Source organism: Anastrepha obliqua, chromosome 4 (genome assembly GCF_027943255.1).
Source record: "Anastrepha obliqua isolate idAnaObli1 chromosome 4, idAnaObli1_1.0, whole genome shotgun sequence".
NCBI classification, from domain to species: Eukaryota; Metazoa; Arthropoda; class Insecta; order Diptera; family Tephritidae; genus Anastrepha; species Anastrepha obliqua.
Genome location: NC_072895.1, coordinates 103,053,644 through 103,068,162, shown reverse-complemented (window position 1 = coordinate 103,068,162; position 14,519 = coordinate 103,053,644). Strand labels below are relative to the sequence as shown.

Genomic DNA, 14,519 nt, shown 5'->3' with positions numbered 1-14,519 from the left:
GACTGTAATTTCAGCAGAATTCGCCAGAAATGTATAGGGAATACAAGGTGGCGCAAAATTAATCACCATATCAGAAGATTTATAATTTTTGCAAATGGCGTCGTACGTCAATCATATTTCACATTTGTGAACTAGACATCTGCAGTATACAAGCGATGGAACACTTGTCCGCTTTTTCTAATTTATATAAAGCAGTGAAAATAATGCGAAGGGACAAAACGTATAAGAGAATCGAGCGTTCAGCGAAAGCCTTTTGGAACTTGCAGGTTGATAATAGATCTAATGATGGGCTGTAGAAGCTTTACGGCATACTAAACTTGATTGAGTGAAGTAGGCTTTTGTCTCGCTCTCGGCAGGCAATTTAAGTGTATTTACAAATGCTCAGAGCAGATTTCTCATAAAAGCCATCTACCATTTAGAGACAGCCTATAACTGTAAGACTCTCCATGAATACTTGAAAAAACACTATTTTTTCACTACAAGAGAGATAGCAATTCAGTGCTAATTTGAGTTATTATGAGAAAGAAATTTCGTATCTTAAAATACTGGGAAGCCCGCAATTCAATATTGATACAATGGAATGGAATCTATGTGGGTGTGTGTATGTGTGTGTGTGTGAATAAGTAATTACAAATGCAATGACAATCAACAAACTGCAAAACTGTCAGAGTTTCACATACTAATTCAAGGTCTCCATATTTCTTTGCAGCTGGATAAAAAGTGCTATCGCCGTTTTGCATCTAACATTTCTGGTTACAACGTCACGACATACCTATGTATATAGAACGCAAATACAACAATCACGCTATGCACGAAATGAATGTGGTTTAGTTTGGTTTGAACACACATATTTTCCTCTTTGTTTTAAATTATCGTCATTATTATTAATTTTTCGTTTTTTCCACTAATTGCATGTGTCGCTATTAAGACACAATGAACAGGACAATAAGTACTTAATGTTATATAAATCAATAATATGAAAAGTCATGAGGAAAATGTGTTCGTATGTGAGAATTGTGAAAATTTGAAATGCAACTAATTTGCGTAAAAATAATACTAATGGCAGTAACCGTAGCCACGTGTGCTTATTCACCGCATATGGGAGATTTTGTTTTAAGGGGTTATATAGGTATGTAGTTAGAATTTTCAAAAAATCGATTTATTTAATTTTTTTATTTTTATTTTTTTGTTTCTTAATGTACATATATTTAAGAATACACACAGGAAATGTAACACCTTTCCAGTGAATATTTTCGAAGTTCCACGCAAATTTGAAAAGGCTTTTCAGAGTGCTTTTCCCACTTTAAAAGCGTTTTTCTCAAGTCTTAAAATACAGTTAAAAGATAACATAATAAGTGTAAAAATTTTAAGATCAATAAATTTAAAAGTTTTCTCAGAAAAAATTCTGGAAACTTCGCTTTTTTCGGCCGTCTAACTGTATGTATATAATCCCTTAATAGCTGTCTGTTATCAAGTCATTAGATAAGTTACTAGCGAAATTTCACTACTCTCTGCGCATATCTTGGGATCGTTACTCGGCTCTCAGCCATATTTGACAGTATCATGTGTTGAGCTGAAATAATTCTAGATTTTTATTTACATATTTTTTTTACAAATAACTTTTTTCTGTTTACTCTCTTTATCTCTCTTTTTTGTTCCATATTTGCGGAACAACAGCAAGACGCACAAATTTGAGGAGGATCCCGGCCAAACATCTAACAGAAGTGCACGCGCCAATTATTTATTTTTTGTCTCTCTTTTTATTCTTCTATTCTAAGATATAAATATTAACCTAACCTAATTTTACGATTTTAATCACAAATCCCCCACGAATGATAAAATACAAGATTGCGTCTTCCGGATTCGCTGCGAGGTCATCGTTTAAGAATACACAAGCAAAAGGAAGGAAAATTACCTCTTTGTGAAAGTAACAGGAACTGCAAAACACAAGAAATTACATCGGCATAAAACTTAATCAGGGAGTATTTTTATAATTCGTGCTGTCACAATTTATTTCATTAGTTAGTTTGATTTAAATCTTAAAATCACAATATGCAAGTAATCACTTAATATTATAAACAGATCATTTCTCTTCCTTTTGTTTATTTGACGCCAGCCGGTTGTCAAAATCGCGAAAAGTAAAGTAACGTTTTTCGGAAGGCGCCACCTTTAGCTTCTGTACATCGTGTAAATCTTCCTAAGTTTGACATTCTCTTCTTAATAATCTCATACACCTCACGTCAACGTTACGCTCATTTCTTCTTCAGTGCAAGCGACTTAAGCGAAATCCACGACGAAGTGCCAATCAAATGGCGAAAGAACTGAAAATATCTGACCGTAGCTTCCGCCGCATACTGTAAAATTATCTCAAAGTCAAGTCTTATAAGATCCAAATGGCGCATGATTTCATACCAAAGCAGCAACAAGTCAGACTTGAGAGAGCGAAGGAGTTGCATTGCTTGGGTGAAAGTGGTAAATTTCCGAACATTGTGTTTTTTCACGAGAATATTTTTCAAATTGAGCAATTTGTAAACTCCCAAAACGATAGGGTTTATTTGACCGACCATTCATACTTCATAATTTGAGTCATAATTTGAGTCATCGATTGGCCACCAGGTGGCTGCACCCGTCTTAGGTAATGGTTTGGACCGCTGTAACCGCAGATGGGCGCTCTTCAATCGTTTTCACCGAGCCTGACGTCAAGGTAAATGCGAAATATTATCGGAAAAGTATTCTGGAGGTGGCTTTGAAGCCGTGAGCAGATAAACATTTTGGTGGCAGGCCATGGACGTTTCAAAAGGCACGGCACCGTCTCACAAAGTTTTCTTGAATCAAGAATGGCTAAAAAACAACGTTCCGAACTTCATAACATCCACACAATGGCTCTCAAATTCACCAGACGCGAATCCGATGGATTATTCTCTTTGAGCCATTTTGGAAAGCAAAGTCCGAACTAAAAGATTCACCAGTCTCGTGACGTTGAAAATAGCCATTGTCCGCGAGTGGGGAAAAATACCTGCAAATGACATTCGGGCAGCTTGCGATTCGTTTCTGGACCATCTCAAGGCCATAGTCAAGGCAAAAGGTGGTCGTATCGAGCAAAAGTAAATGGATTTTTAATTTTATATTATTTTCACATATTTTTTACTTTGAATTGAAAAAAAGTAACTTTTCAAACTAAATTTATGGCCTTTTTAATTGGTTACACCTCGCGTGCTGGACCGTGTCGCAACGCCAGTCTCGTTGATTAATAGCCACCCTTCGTACACCACAAATTGAAGTAGAAGCTGGACTGAAACGTTTCAAAATCTTTTAGCGTCATACTATATTTTTTCCTCACCTCTATTATTAAATTATCTATGGTTATTAATGAAGTGTGACTTGCTGGAAGTGGCGTGAAGTTGATGATTATTTATAATATAATTTCCCTTAACTCCGTTTCAAGCGTAGGGCGTTTAAATTATAAGCATTACGTTTTGCTAGGTGGTCAGGATAATTTAGAGAAATCTAGAAAATATACATATTTACGAAGCCCTCAATACTTTTACATACAAAAAAATTAACATAACCTCACTCCTCATTTCCATATTAAAGTTGTATCTGTTTTTCCTACCGGACACTTTTTAGCACTAACTAATTACTATTATTTGCCACTTGTCTACTTGTTTTACAATTCACACACACCCACACACACATCTACATACAGATGCACTCACGTGTGCGATTGCCTTATTATTTTACTGCGCGAAATGTTGTGAATAGCTGTTAATGCGTGTGTGTGAATGTGTGTGTTTACATAAAATTTTGCATAGAATTAAGTCTCGTGTTGTCGCTCATAATCGCGTTCTTCAAATGCATTTTTATATCTTTTTATTAATCAACAACTTCAAAACGAAATGACATGTATTCTTTTATCACATCAACAACAATAGCAACAACAAAGGATAAACAGCGAGAATGGTCACACAACCTTGAGCTGGAGCTGAGCTTTGAAGTCAATGGTTGGCATTTTATGAATTATTAAACACGGTGATATGTATGTACGCGCTTCTAACCCAAAGTATGTAGGCGCATATGTACATCAGTGAACATTAGGGTGGTAAAAAAAAAAAAATTACTTTTTGGGAAGCACCTCGGCTCGTAACAAAATTTGAACTTCAATTTTGTACTTTCGCGTACTACTTTTTTGTACTTTTTCTATAAAATTTATTGCGAAAAAAAGACAAGTTTTGTGTTGAAACGCTTTTAACGTGCATGCAACCATATGAGTATATACACACACCCATTTATACATTTACCTTTAAAAATCCATATGGGCGTTGACGTCTACTTATTTAATAAGAAACAAATGCAGTTACGGAGCCACACCTATTTTTGTTTTAATGTTTTTATACGCTCACAGTGAGGGTTTATGAACTTTGTCATACATTTTCAAGTCTCATTTTTGGGAACTGAATTTGCCACAAGGACGAAGTAGGGTAATTGACTTCATTGCGACGTCTACCGTAGTAATTAGTTCAAAGCAATTAAACCTCATTTAATTCCTCATTTAGGTTAGAGAGATGTTTTGTGTGAGCGAGATAATCTGAACGGCTGGATGAGCTCATATGAGTTGGCGCAAAATTAATCATCCACTTGTGTTTTTGATTAACTTTAATTTTGAGCCACCTTGTATTTATGCAAGATTTAAAAACAAAAAATTTTGAAATGTGGTTGCCAAAGCCCTTTTAGCCAGATTTTAAATAAAATGCGTTTTAAATAGGGTTGCCATGTATTTTCGTCACTAATTTCCCTACACAAAAACGTGCTCTCTTGTATGTTAAGCCTCATGGTATGATATGGAAATAGCAAATAAAGCTGCGAAGGTGCATGGAAGCGGCTGCTATGTGTTTAATTTCTTTTAATTAATTATATTTTTTAATATAATAAAATTATTGATGTAATATAAATTCGTAAAAGGGGAAATTTTTGCAATAAATTAATTAAATAAATAAATTTTGAGTTCAAAGCTCATTCAAACACCCCAATGCATTTACATAAATGTGTATAAGTATTATACATACATACATATGCTACATAAATATACCAGGCGTATGTATGCATGTTTGTGCGCGCAAAGTATATTTAAACTATGCACATTTGAATGTACAAGTAACGACTTCTTTCAATTAATTTTAACTTGAATTTAAACACTGTTTAGCAATAATAACGGAATTAAAATTAATACGCGTATGTATGCGCATATGTAACTATAAATAAATATTCATACAAACACGTTTTTGAACTTGCAAAAAACTACTTGGTTATTTGCATAGATTTATGTGTACTTATATACATGCATGACTACATACATATTCTATAAGCAGACATACACATGCACATTCTACTTTAATTATTCATTATTCAAACAACGCTTCACAGCCACATACTTACTATACAGCCATAATAGAAAGGGGGCTCGTTTCAAATGAACTTGCGTTCTATTTGATTTCAAAGAAGTGAACTGTTGTGTGCAGCTGGGGGACTTTTTGTTGGAGCAAATAACATAGAATAGGGGAAATAGTATAAAATAAAAAAAAGTGCACGTACATATGTATGTATATACGTATGCAAGATTTATTATATTCACTTTATACGTACAAATGTTTATAGGTAAATGTACACTTATTATTTTTTACTTATGTATATTTAGATCGGTATTTTTTGTAATAATGCCATTAATGTTTTATCTACTTATGAGTTTTAATAAAGTGATATTTTAGAATACTTCGTTTTTATCTATTATTTGGGTGATTTTGCCAAGCAACGGTGGGAATTCATATCACAGTGGTGAATTGATAATAATAATATAATATACAAGGTGGCGCAAAATTAATCACACTATCGGTACATCTATAATTTTTGCAATTGGCGATTTTTGGGTGATTTTGCTAAGTAGCGTTGGAGGTTCATTCACAATGGCTGATAATAATAATTTACAAGGTGGCGCAAAATTAATCACCCTATCGGGACATCTATAATTTTTGCAAATGGCAATTTTTGGGTGATTTTGCCAAGCAACGGTGGAGACTCATATCACAGTGGTTGATAATAACAAAAAATGTACAAGGTGGCGCAAAATTAATCACCCTAACGAAGATTTATAAGTTTTGTAATGGTGTCGTACGTGCGTGAACGACAATGAAGCACTTCGTGTAGGTTGCCAGCTAGAAAAACACATTAAAAGTTTAGGCTGAGTATTGGCAATTGGCGATCAAAGTCATCAAAAAGCTGTAAAATGAGCAGTGCAGCTTCCATGGGAATTGTGTGTAGCAAATTACCAGGCTTGTAACTTTGGGATATTTCTGTATGCTATGCACGAATGACTCAAAAATTAGTTTAATGTTGTAGTAGAGCATCAAAGTTAGAAACAATTTTTTGACTCAACTTCAGCTCAACTTGAGGCATATTCAGATGGTAAAAAGGTTTCCTGCATTCGTAATGCGAAGAAAGTGACTTTCAAAAGTCTACAAAAAATACTAAAAATAAATGGGCTATATAAAACTGCATATAGTGACCTACTAATGTCCACAAACATTTTTTTTTTTCTTTTTTTTTAATTTTTATTTTGATAAAATTTTTTTGTAGTTTTTTAAATTTTATATTTATAAAAAATATTAAAAATTAAATAAATTGTCAAAACGCCCCAATATATTGCACAGCTATTATTTTGAAGACTTGTGTAGATATATAAAAATGTATTGAAATACAAGTGGCGCAAAATTAATCATCATCCTATCATATTTGACACTTTTGAACTAGACAGCTGCAGTATTCAAACAGGCAAGCAATGGAGCGCGTAAAGATCAAAATAAAGATTTCTGTCACTCAAAACATTTTCTTGTTTTTTATTTAGTAAAAAAGTTATTCAAAAACAAACTATTGATTAATTTTGCGCTACATGCGTCGGCCCTGCAAACGATACCAAACCAGCATATCCGCCGGACTAAAGAACCTTCTTCATATTAGCTTGGGGAGATGTCTGTAGTGATCGATATCTCGTAAAGTATTAATCGCACAATTTAAAGTTTCACACTAAAAAAACGTTCCTTTGCTGTTTTTGTTTGTTTCATTCAGTTTTGAGGCACAGGGTGTTAACAATGGAAGTCAACAAAGAGAAAATTCGGAACATTTTACATTTTAAATTTTTTTTATAAAGACGAAATTGCAAGCCAGGCCGCTGAAATTGTGAATTTTGCTTAAGTGCCGATCCTGTAACAGCTGATTTCGCGCAATTTTGGTTTCTTCGATTCCGTTCAGGCGTTTTTGATTTTAAATAAAATGGGATTCCGTTCAGGCGTTTTTGATTTTAAATAAAATGGCGATAAAGTCGAAAATGTCGATAAAATCACAGAAATAAATGGGGCTGACCGGCATGTTAGTAGACTTACCGTAGCCCAGGTGCTAAAGGTCGATCATTAAACAGTTTTAAATCATTTGTGTTAAAATTTAATGCAAAAATAATACATTGATTATTTTGCTCATTTTTATAATTAATAAGTATTCGAATTTTTTTTCAGATAATATTCAGAAGAAGAGAGGAGAAATTCTAAAGTAAATAAATTTTCAAAATTTTGCGCCACCTTGTACAATATTAAATATTACATTGCAGGGTGAAATTAAATACCGAAGATGGCGTCAGAGTTTCATCATTTTTCACAAAAAAACAATCAGTTTCATATGAAGGAAAACATATAATAACAACGTAATTTTGGTCTGGTGATCTCAGTTGTTAATGAATTACTGTAATGAGCACTTAACGGTATTGATTTAATTGTTGGAGTTTTTTTTAATATTCTTTAAATTTTCTTTAGCTAGAAGCAAACTTTTTTGTCATAAAAGCTGGAGTTTTATAATAGCTTATTATTTCTGAGTACGGCATCGGTAGTCTAGCGTAAGTGCACTAGCCTGCCAGAGGTTGTGGGTTCAAATCCCACGTAAAGCAGTACTCGCACTTTTCCAAATTTACCTATTTTCCCTATTTCTAAAAAAAAATCTCATTTCTCAAACCCAAAAACGCATCCTTTCCATCCTTACTCCCGCACAATAGTCAGCGCATTACTTGCACTGTGGCTGCTGAAACAAGCAAAAAATGAAGAAAAACACACAGTTACACATTGCATCAGTGGCGCCAGCAAAAGGAAGGGGGCAATCGCGGTAATAGCGCAGACACACCAAAATTTAGCGAAGTTCTCAACCCACTGTGCGCACCTTCTGCCAGAAAAATGTGAAACACAGATGGCGCTCCAAGCAGTAAGAAGGCGTTGTTCCTAAGCAACGACAGGTGGGCATTTCCACCATTTAGGACTGGTAGCGGCAGGCTAATCATCTACCCTGCCAGAAATCAAATAGATTAACGAAGCCAACGCATGACAAAAGTCTTGTCGAGGCCACATGCTATCGCGAGAAGTGAATTAGGGGGGGGAAAAATTATTTCTGAGTACGAAAGTATGTAAAAAATGTGTTTTATTAAAATTTTTTTTAATGCAAATTCTATAGACACCCGTGGCGCTTTCAATGCAAGCTTAGCAGTCATTCCTTCTTTAGTTAGTTAATTTTGCCAAATTTACACATTTAAGTAATCTTACGTTGCCTATAACTGCATACAAACACAATCAATGAACTATAGCCACAACCTTGCAGTGAAAAGCCCCACTAATTGGCAAAAATCAGAGTGCATGAAATTTGGTGGAAGAAGCCTTACTAGTTCGGGAATGACGAAAATTGTTTCAATTGCAAAAGAGGGGTATGCAAATCAAATATTCTTCTAGTACGAGAAATAAGAATACTTCAAAAGTTAAGGATGCGCGAAATGAGAAATAAACGGATATAAATGTGGATGGAGTCAATCATATGTTTTTTTGTGTTTTGTTCATTCACAAACTTGCATAGCACTGATGCATAGCTTGAAATTAGCATTGAAATTTCGTCACGTTAAAAATGACAGTTGCAAGCATTGAAAACACTTAAAAAGGGAATTGCGCTTCACCTGCAAAGCAAACTGAAAGTAAGGTGATTAAGTAGTAAGTAGTTCGGAACTAGTAGCTCTAACTGCAAGAGCGATATATCAATAAATTGTGCAAGTGTAGCGAATCGTTGAACAAACGTTGCATAATTTTAGGCTTGCAAAAAATTAAAACATATACCAACTTACAATGTGCCTTGTGCAAAATCGCATACACACACAGAATACCTTTTCTGTCAACCCACACACATACTTATATGCATAAGCACATAGAACGATCGCGTGTTATCTGCCCACATGGATGACAGCGTTCGCTGGTTTTTTTTGCAAAAATTTATCGGTTAAGTGTGAAAGCTATGCATGTCTGGTCATATACCTATAGTATGAATGTATGTACGTATGTATGTATGTATTTTCATATGTAAGTAGGAAGTATGATGATAGATAGTGATTTATGAAAAGAGGTACATATGTATGTGTGCACAATTCAAAGAAAATAAATATTTACATATGTATGTGTATATATATATGTATGTATGTATTTGCGGTACTAATATGGTTTCTGTTTACAATAATTGCTCGTGTTCGCAGAATCAGAATCAGAATAGTAACTATTTTAGTTAATTTCGTGGTTTTTGCTTTAATTGAAGCTGACGAAAATATTTCGCTCTATATTGGCCTGATAAATTTCCTCATAATACTTAGTTAAGGGGAGTATTACTGTATGTGTTATTTATAGATATTGACATTTTATATGAATATGTATCAGATTTCTTATTAAATTAAATATTTTTGGTTCATGAACAAGACAACTGACTTACTTGCTTATCCTATTCCTGCCACGGAGTGCTGCTCTGTTATTTTAAAATACTCTCAAACAGTCCAAAAAAGGTATTTCCTTGTTAGAAAAACTTAACAAAAAAAACAAAGCTTTAAACTTGAATATATTTTTTGTCCTTAATTCATGGATATAGTTTTGGTAATCATTTGCTCAAAACATCTGTAACCACCGAATCCAACTAAGAAGAAAGTAATACCACTTTTTTAAATTTATTTTCTTCTGGGGACCTTATTTTAATTCATTCAGATTTTTTTCTGTTAAGTTGCATACTTCGTTAATCTTTCTTTATATGTACATACAAATATTAAGAGCAATTAGTTTAATTGTGTAGTAGAGTAGAGTGTTGTGCAATGGGGTTCTCCGTTAAAATATGTATTTAAACATAAAACAAACGTTCCATTTATTACTTATCAAGTGACCTAACTATTTCTAATTGCGCTTTATTGTTTTGCGAAAATATTATTGTAAGAATTTTCTCGAAGCATTTTTTGAATAAAGTTTAACTATAAACTATATAACGATTCCAATGTATTTGTACACAACAATCTTCGATGTAGAAATGCATGCAATCGAGATATGTGTAAAGGAATGTCTCCGTGGAAAATGAGAGGAGCTCACATTTAATAACTTTCAGATAGTCAAGCGACGTTTTTTTTAGCCAATGTGGAACTTTAAAGCCACTAAAAGCACCTCAAGTCCTCCAGGGATACCATTTTGGTAATTGCGTCTGGAGGCCGTCGTGAGCAATAAGCTCAATCGTCAGTTATATTCGTCTACTGTTCGCCTTGCTTTATCAATGTGACAGTTGTTGTTGCCGCCGCGTGCGTCTCGCAGCATTCCTTCGCCTCCAATCAAGGTTGCGAAGTTCCACGAAAATTCGTGTTGCAAAAAATTGTACCGGCCTCCATTTTCCATTCGACTCAAGCATTTGTGGAACTAGGTTATTGGGTGTCAGAAACACACCAGTTGTTCTTGCTAGGTCATCGCGACTTTCAAAGCCATTCTATCAACTGTTATCACCTCAAAAATGTTATATGCCTGCCGGAACTTACTTAATCTGTTATTAGGTTGGGCTGATCATCTGGCTAAAAAAGGGCATCCCTCTAATTGCTCCTGAGCCAATCTGTAGACTTACAAAAGGTTACAGCAACGAATGTTTCAGAAAGTGGCAGGAGAAGAAATTCGTTGAACACTGGGGAATACCAGCAAAACAACTCTTAACAACGGACAGAGGAATTTCTGATAAGCTACTTTCGCTCGGCAGAGAAGATTTAAGACTTCTAACTGGTTACTTTACAGGCAACTGGTGCCTGAGAATCACTTCAACAAAATTGGTCTCTCTGAGACCATCAGCCGTGATTCTGTGAAATAGACACGCAAATTTAGGACACATTTTTTGTGAATATCCTGCACTAGGCAGAAAAAGGTTACACCACTTTGGTGTTATTGCCGTGCATTCATACGAATTATGGAATAATGAACTCCAGAATGTGCTAAAATTTTTAAAAAACATTAAAATATAGGGCAGGGTTGCAGGCTTTGAACAACATATCTCTTTTGGTCGCTGTACGCAGTAGCAATAATAATAATAATAATGGGTGGTTTTTAAATAAAAAATTACAATAACAAAAATTAAATTAATAAAATTATTTTTAAATAATTAAATAGCGGCAGGCTAATCACCTACCCTGTCAGAAGTCAAATGGATTAACGAAACCTACGCAAGACAAGTCTTGTCGAGGCCCTATGCTCCCGAGAGGAGTGAACAAGGAAGAAAAAAAATATTCTCCTGAATAACTTTAAACATCCATATTTTTGTATATGTATATAGTATGACCCCCACTTAACTGACCGAAATTCGGGCAGTTACAATAGCTGAGGTTGTTACTAAAACCAAGTCAAGAAATTAATTGCATGTTTTTGAACAAAAATGCATGGCATTTATTAAATAATTTAATTGAAAGAAATCAATTACTTTTATTTGAAATTTTATTGACAATTTAGTATGGCCTCGGCCTCGGTAGTCTAGCGTAAGTGCACTAGCCTGCCATCCCAAAGGTTGTGGATTCGAATCCCACGTAAAGCACGGTCTTCGCACTTTTCCAAACTTACCTACTTTCCTAGTTTCTAGTTTCTAAAAACAAAAGTACAAAAATTTCATTCCTCAAACCTTATCCTTCTAATCCTTACTCCCGCACAAAAGTCAGCGCATTACTTGCATTGTGGTTGCTAAACAAGCAAAAAGCAAAGAAAAAGGCACAGTTACACATTGCATCAGTGCCGCCAGGAAGAGGAAGCGGGCAATCGCGGTACTAGCGCAGACATACCAAAATTTAGCGAAGTCCTCAACCATCTGTGCCATCCTTCTGACAGAAAAATGTGAAACACAGATGGCATGCTAAACAGTTAAAAGGTGTTGTTCCTAAGCAACGACAAGTGGGCATTCCCACTATTTAGGACTGGTGCCCGCAGGCTAATCACCTATCCTGCCAGAGAGCAAAATAGATTAACAAAACCAACGCAAGACTGAGCCTTGTCGAGGCCCTATGCTCCCCAGTGGAGTGAACAAGGAAAAAAAAAATAGTCGGTTCTACCTTACCGGAACGTCCCGGATTTATATCCGGCCAAGGGCTGTCACTCCAGCAGCATTCCCCAATTAGTTATACGGAATCCTTTTGCTGTTACAACAACAACAATGAAAGACAATTTAGTTTGAATTTGATCAAACAAATTTTTTTTCAAAGAAATCAGAAATTTTTGACTTATACGGGGGTTTAATCCCAAAAAAAAAAGGTGAATTTCAAAGTTTCCAAAAGAATCTCTGGTTGTATTTAGTGGAATATTTTGTAGTGAGTACAAAAAATGAAAAACCTCTCGAGTATTTTCGCTCGAGAGCGCTGTTTTTATACTCTCAGGCATAGAGCTTTTGCTTACAGAATTCAAGCTTTTCAACTTAATGCTAAATTATACGTATGCTAGAGCCTCCTTTTGTGATATGCTATATTATTTCCGACTAAATTGTATTTTTGGAAGGAAACACAATTTTTCGAGTCATAATTTTCGCCACAGGCAGAGTGTTTCCAACAAATTTTCGTCTACGCTTTCGATTTCTTCTAATGATTTACAATCTCTTATCGCTACACGATATCCTGGTCGTGACTCTGCATACGCAGTAAATGTTCTTAATATTGATTTTTCTCTTTGTTTTTAATTTTAGATATGGTATTATGGATTTTTGGACTTTGTATTCTTGACATATCGATTTAATAGACTTTTTTTTATAATTTTTTTCGAGAATTTTGCATTTTTTTTTTTAGTCAGTTTTACAAATTTTGTAGCAACTGAAATTTTGTACCACATCGAAAGTGACCGGACGCAACTAAATTCATTTAAATTGAATAAGCACAAAGTCAATGTACGTGTAAACTGATTTAATTGTAAGATATCTCAGTAACATATGGAACAAAAGTCAGCGTGAATTAGATCAATTACTTAAGGTGTGTTTAATAAGTCAACAATGTAAGATATTCAATAATCGAAAAGTTGCGTTGAGCCAGGTTATACTGTACATACATACATATATACCAAATTCAGACTCTCAAGGTTAATAGTAAAAAAAAAAACTGTATGCAGCACAATTCTTCATATTCGTCAATTTCAACGTGCCCTTCATGGCACAGTTATTATCGCAAAATCACTACTTTTAAAAAGAATGTTTACTTTGCATTAGCCTCGAAAAAGCTTCTCGAATATGTTAACATTCACTATTAAATCCAGTTTAATAGGCACTTGGAATATGTGATTAGATACATACATCTGTATGTATGTATGCACGTGTCAAGTTTACACAGCTTACCTAACAATACTCTACGCCCCTAAGTGTCACTTCAACCAAATTCCTACTCCACCTTGTTATGTCTCAATCTATTCACTAATTCTTGGTATTCTATTATTTTGCGAACTTGTAAACAACTGACTTAATACATAAATTTAAAAATATCAACAAATAATATAGAATGTACCGCAAAACAATTTTAGGACTTCAAGAAATTACTTTCTTATATTATATGTATGTTCACGCATTATTAATGACTTGCTTCATCTGTTTGTACATCCGCTTATATTTATGTACTTATTTTTAAATTTTTTTATTTTTCATTTTGTTTTATCTTAATCTAGTATTGCCACTAAACCAACTGATTTTTCCTACAAGTATTGACCTTCCAAGGTGATCTTTGTACCGGTGTGCGAGTGAGAATGCATATTCGCTCACCAGCGACCCCTACCACCATTAAAGCCAAACAACGAATGCGTCATCATTAGCAAAAAAATCAAAGACATTTTATACATACATACATATGTACAAATAAACGTGGCGACATATAGATATATGTATGGAAATGTATGCGTGTATGTATATGTTAGCCTATCACAATGTTGCTACTCAATTGTGAAATGCATATTTGTTGTCTAGCGGCATTCGCGTTCGCAATAAAATCAACACGAGCACCTACTGTACTACGTTTTCGCCACTCATTTTGGAGGTGTGTTAACGAAAGTGGAACCTTGTGTGGTTGTTGTTGTAGTTGTAGTTAGTTGTTTGTTTGATTCATAGCATTGTACTTGTGCACACTATCAATGCGGCATTCCCATGCTAAGAAGAAGAAATTACAA

General features: G+C 34.6%; 1 protein-coding gene across 2 annotated transcripts in view; it reads right to left on the bottom strand.

Annotated features, from left to right (window-relative positions):
* The window catches only part of LOC129246095 (trehalase), a 78,818-nt gene that overhangs the window by 44,818 nt on the left and 19,481 nt on the right, over positions 1-14,519 (bottom strand). The window lies entirely within an intron of this gene.